This window comes from Lutra lutra, chromosome 18 (genome assembly GCF_902655055.1).
Source record: "Lutra lutra chromosome 18, mLutLut1.2, whole genome shotgun sequence".
In the NCBI taxonomy this organism is placed as follows: domain Eukaryota; kingdom Metazoa; phylum Chordata; class Mammalia; order Carnivora; family Mustelidae; genus Lutra; species Lutra lutra.
In genome coordinates, this window is record NC_062295.1 from 31,155,891 (window position 1) to 31,161,890 (window position 6,000).

The window sequence follows — 6,000 nt, forward strand, 5'->3', positions numbered from 1 at the left end:
TTTTTTTTTTTAACTAAGAGCTTTTGATAAAAATTCACAATTTCAATGGAGACGCGAACGAGGGGGTGGGCCTTTGCAGGCACTAGCGAACCACTGAAGGCTTTTGCTCAGACCTGTGCTTTTGGGGGCTGGCATTGTGTGGACCAGGTTATGGGGGCGAGAAGGAAGGGATGGAACCCACCGGGAGACTCCTCTGGTAGGTGAGAGACACTGAGGGCCTACCAAAGAATGAGGAGAAAGTTCTTGTTCTCCGGGAAGTTTGGGAATATGCGTGGATGTAGGTAGGGAATGGCGGGAGGGAGGAGGACCTGGTGGGATCAGAAATGCTATAGAGGAAGGTTTTAAGGGCAGCGGTGTGATGGAGGGGAGATCGCCTTGAGGCTACATTTGTGTAGCTAGCTCGCTGGTTTCAACTTTTCTTAAAGTGTGTTTATATGGGAGACTTTGTGAGTGACTCCCCTTGGGTTTCTCTGGTTCTCCAGAGGTGAGCTGTCACCTAATTTTCAAGGCTTTGCGTCAGGGAGGATGGTGATGACAATAAAGGAGGAGAGAAGCACAGTAGAGAAGATGACTTCTAGAAAAGGAGATGACTTCCATTTTGGACGGACCAATGTCTGCATAGACTTAGACAAAGGATGGCTGAGCCCAGGGAGGAAGAATCAGAGAAACTGAAGGAAAGTCAAGGCCAAGGTGGGTGTATCAGCAAACTGGGGGCTTTGGGGAGATAGGGATAGTCGATGAGGGCGTGTTTGGGGACTATGAAGTGTGTGGATCAGAGTGGCTGGGGGGGGGGGGGTGCCCACTGGAAGGGCTAACTGAATTGAAGAAGGAAAGCATGCATACCCCAGTGTGCCCTAGAAGCAGGGGACCACCCAGGGATGGTGAAGAACCCAACAATTAGAAGGGGTTTCTAAGGGGGGAGCTGTTTATCAGCCCTAGACCTGAAGGGACAAGGGGAGGGAGCTGTGCCCCAACGAATTGGGTGCTCTAGTCTTGGGAAAGGAGGCATCTGACCAGAGCTATGGCCATAAGTAGAAAACCAGTCACTGGGGGGACACAAGTCTTTAGCTCTCCTGTCCTCAGATTTCCGACTGGTGCCTTCCATTGGCCAAGCCTAGCGGGAAGAATGGGGTTAGGGGACAAGGATGATACAACGGCACTGCCTCCACCTCTCCTTCCAGGGACAAAGCAGAACTGAGAAGAGTAGAGGCTGGGTTCAGCCCAGCATGGGCACTCACAGGAGTATGTCTACAGTGAAAACAGACAACATGGACATTATCCACATTGTCCTTACCTCTGTGTGCCCATTCTTAGCCTGCACCCATCTCTCACTCTGGATGGAGCTAGAGTGATTTATGACCCTTTGCCCAGAGTTTACGGCTTCAATAAACAAGGGCCCTTTAAACAGGGATTAAGGGATCAGCCTACTTCTTATTAGGATAAACCAGAGTAGGAATGAGGAATTTGTGGTTTGGAGACCCCCCCGGGGAGAAACAACCAGTCGGTTAACCTTCTTTTCTGAAACTTTGAGTGAGTTAAAAATAAGGATTTCCCACTTGCTGCCACCACCGGAAAACCCTTTGCCAGGGGTTGAGGGAAGCACTGCCCCAGGCTATAATCTACAGGACTCTGCTAGCTTCCTTCAACTCTTAAGGCCTCTCCCAACAATATAGGAACCACATGTACGTCATCTCCCCCTTATCCGCAGTTTCACTTTCTGTGGTTTCAGTTCCCACAATCTGAAATGTTACATGGAAAATTCCAGAAATAAACAACCCATACGATTTAAACTGCGCACCATTCTGAGTAGCTTGATGGAACCTCGCATGTCCCGCTGCTCGGTCTTGCCCAGGATGTGATTCATCCCTTTGTCCAGCGGATCCACACCGTATATATGCTACCCGCCTGTTAAGTCACTGTGTCACAGTGCCGGTGTTCAAGGAACCCTCATTTTACTTAATAATGGCCCCAGAGCACAAGAACGGTGATGCTGGCCATTCGGATATGCCGAAAACTAGCTGTAAAGATGAAAGCTCTCAGGACGCCTGGGTGGCTCCGTGGGTTAAGCCGCTGCCTTCAGCTCAGGTTATGATCCCAGGGTCCTGGAATCGAGTCCTGCATCAGGCTCCTTGCTCAGCGGGGAGCCTGCTCCTCTCTCCACCTCTGCCTGCCTCTCTGCCTGCTTGTGTGCTCAATCTCTCTCCTTCTCTCTGACAAATAAATAAATAAATAAAATCTTTAAAAAAAAAAAGGTGAAAGCTCTCTACTTAATGAGAAAAAAGAAAATGTATGCTGAAATTGCTAAGGTCAGTGGTAAGTTCTCGCCTACATCTTGTATCCATGAAACTGAAAAAGGAAAAAAAAATTCTTTTTTTTTTTTAAAGATTTTATTTATTTATTTGACAGAGAGAAATCACAAGTAAGCAGAGAGGCAGGCAGAGAGAGAGGAGGAAGCAGGCTCCCTGCTGAGCAGAAAGCCCAATGTGGGGCTCGAACCCAGGACCTGGGATCATGACCTGAGCCGAAGGCAGCGGCTTAACCCACTGAGCCACCCAGGCGCCCCAGAAAAAAAAATTCTAATGGTAGTTCCACTTTTGTTAATCTCTTACGGTGCCCAATTTATCAACCAAACTTTGTCATAAGTATGGAGAGGGAGAATAGTATTTATAGGGTTCAAAGCTACTGGTGGTTTCTGGCATCCACTGGGGATCTTGGAGACTATCCATATCTTCCTGGTTTCTGGACGTGGAAGCCTAATCTCTGGGAAACCCATAGTGGGGATAAGTGTCTTATTACCTGACTCTCTATAACAGGTAAAATTGGTCCCTCCCCACACCTAGTTTGGATCTGGTTTAGTATCTGGCCTGAGGATAGATTAGCTGGTCACATTATTCCTACCGGCTCCTGGAGCTCAAGGACACATGTTTTAATACCTTTAATAAGATATAATTAATATACATTAAACTGCATATATTTGAAGCATACAATTTCATGAGTTTTGACACATGAAACTACTACTATCAAGATAGTGAACATAGGTATCTCCCCCAAAGTATTCCTCAAGTCCCTTCGTAATTCATCCTTACCTCCTCCTGAAACCCTTTGTCTAAGTAAGTACAAATCTGCTTTCTGCCTCTAAGAATCAGTGGCTGGGCGCCTGGGTGTCTCAGTAGCTGAGTCAGACTCTTGATTTCCGCTCAGGTCGTGATCTCAGGGTTGTGAGATCCAGCCTCATGTTGGGCTCTGCCCTGGGTGTGGAGCCTGCTTAAGATTCTCTCTCAGGGCACCTGGGTGGCTCAGTGAGTTAAGCCTCTGCCTTCAGCTCAGATCATGATCCCAGGATCCTGGGATGGAGCCCCCCATCAGGCTCTCTGCTCAGCGGGGAGCCTGCTTCCTCCTCTCTGCCTGCTGCTCCTCTTGCTTGTGTTCTCTCGTTTGTTCTCTCGCTTTCTTTCTCGAACAAATGATAAAAAAAGAAAAAAAAGGAAAAGAAGAGAAAAATCTTAGGGACCTTAGGTTTGGCAAAGGTTGCTTAAAAGGATGAAGTATAAAGGGAAAAAAAATAGTAAATAGGACTTCAACCCAATTTAAAACCTGTGTTCTTCGAAAGACCGCTATAGAAATGAAAAAGAAGACCAGGGCGCCTGGGGGGTTCAGTTGGTTAGGAGACCGCCTTCAGCTCAGGTCATGATCCCGGGATCCTGGAATAGAGTCCTGCTTGGGGCTTCCCACTCAGCGGGGAGCCTGCTTCTCCCTCTCCCTCTGCTGCTCCCCCTGCATGTGCGCGCTCGCTCCCTCTCTCTCGCTCTCTCTGACAAATAAGTTAAAAAAAAAAAAATTCAAAGACCAAAATGTGCTACCTACAGGAATTTTGACCTACACGAGCTCATCGTGTAAGTCACTTGCACATTTAAAATTATAATACATAAATCTCAGTTTTAACTTGGTGTTTATTCTGTGGTTGGTTCCAGGTAAGATTTTCATTTTGAAAGTGGATTTCAAAGAAAACAAACAGCAAAAAGATTTGAGAGGGAGGGGCTGGGGGCGGGGCGGAGTCACCGCGAGCCTGGAAAGGGGACAGTCCCGGCGTTGCTTGACTCGGTGTCCCAGGCCAGCGACTGTGGCCCGGGGGTCGCGATGGGCCTCCCGCCCCGCCCCACCCCGCCCCGACCCCTCCCCCCTATCCCCGGCAATCCTGCTGCGGGCGGGGGATGGGCAAGCGCGGGCAGCCTGCACCAGCCCTGCGGGGTGAAAACAAGAAGGAGGAAGAGTCACCTAAAAGCGGCGGAAAGTGGGAAAAGTTCACAAGAAGGATGAGACAATAGAATCGCGCAGTGCGCCTGTCTGCGCGTCGGACCGTGCGAGCTCCGAAGCGCCACCGGAAAACGCTGACAAGCTCCTTCACTGCTTCTCTTAAGGACACCAGAGGCAACCCGGCCCGAGAAGCAGGACACAGATCAGGGTGTGAATTATTTTGCAGAAACACAACTGAAGCACTTCCGTTCATCTAAACTTTGGGCTGAGCCTGACTTCTTTTTTTCCTTCCTAAAAAAAAAAAAATTTTTTTTTAATTGTTGTTTTCCCTTCTCGGTCTCCCTCTCGCTTCTTCACCTCTGGTCCCACCCAGTTACCAAATGGGATTGACTCTCAGGTGCATTACACCACCTCCTTCTTTTCCTCTTTCCTCCATGTGACTCTGAACTTGAATCTTGGAACCCAAACGATGCACATGGCACTACTATTCCTGGGCTGGTTTTCAGACCTGTTGGGTATCCCATCACCTTCCCCGGGGGGCAAGGGCTCAGGTCAGCCTGTGAGCTCACCTGTCTGAGGACAGCTAACCACATTCAGGGCTTCCCAACTGGAAGGACACACAGAACAGGTGTCCAGGTGGGTTGGGGAGATAATCCCAGCAGAGAAAATGTTGTAGGGTTGATTGACTTAATACACCCCTTCAAAACTGGAAAAGGTCCTTATGCTAAAATCCTGGCTGGCTGTAACCTAGCCTCAAGGCAACTTTTTGGCTAAAACAAGGGAATATTTGGGGCGCCTGGGTGGCTCAATGGGTTAAGCCTCTGCCTTTGGATCAGGTCATGATCCCAGGGTCCTGGGATAGAGCCCCACATTGGGACTCAGCGGGGAGTCTGCTTCCCACCACCCCACCGCCACCTGTCTCTCTGCCTACTTCTGATGTCTCTCTGTCAAATAAATAAATAAAATCTTAAAAAAAAAAAAAAAAGAACAAAACAAGGGAACATTTGATGTTGTGGGGTTTTCCTGGAGTAAAGTATAGTGAAGGATAGAGTGGGTTAGGGGAAGGTATTTCAGCCCCAGAATTAGATAGTAAAAGTGCTGATTCCTGATTGCCATAAATGAGGTCCCTGAACTTCTCTGGACCGGTTTCTTTACCTCTAGAAAGACTTGGTGAGTTTCAGATCTGGTCATTTTGAACTATACGGGATAGATGAGCCATGGCCCCTTTTGAAGGATGTTTTTCCTGCAAAGATATGTGGCAAGATACATCTTCCGATGTAAGAAAATACCATTAAAGGTCATAATTGCAGCTGTGCAAATTTTGCTTTTTCTAGAAATTTCTACTCTGAAGGATGCGTATTGGTAGCCCTTCCTGCTCCTTTCTTTTCTTTTTTTTCTCCTTAAAACAGAATGTTTAAATTTGACTTATACACACATATAAATATAGGAAATAAAGGCTTCTGGCCAGTACTTAAAGCTGGTTTATTTCATGGCACACTTTTAAGGAGCGAGGCCATGTACAAATGGACCCAGGCTGCACACAAATGGGCTCTTGAGTAACTGAAAATTGGAAAACTCAGGAGACTGACGTGGGGTGGGGGGGGGAACCTCAGCTTTAAGCAACTGTTCTCAGTGAAAATTTCAAAGCTGTGGAAACGTAACTAGGCATCTTTGATGAATATTTGGTATCTTGATAAATTGCTCAGACATTCCTAAAGTCTGTTTTTGGAAGATCATACCATGTCA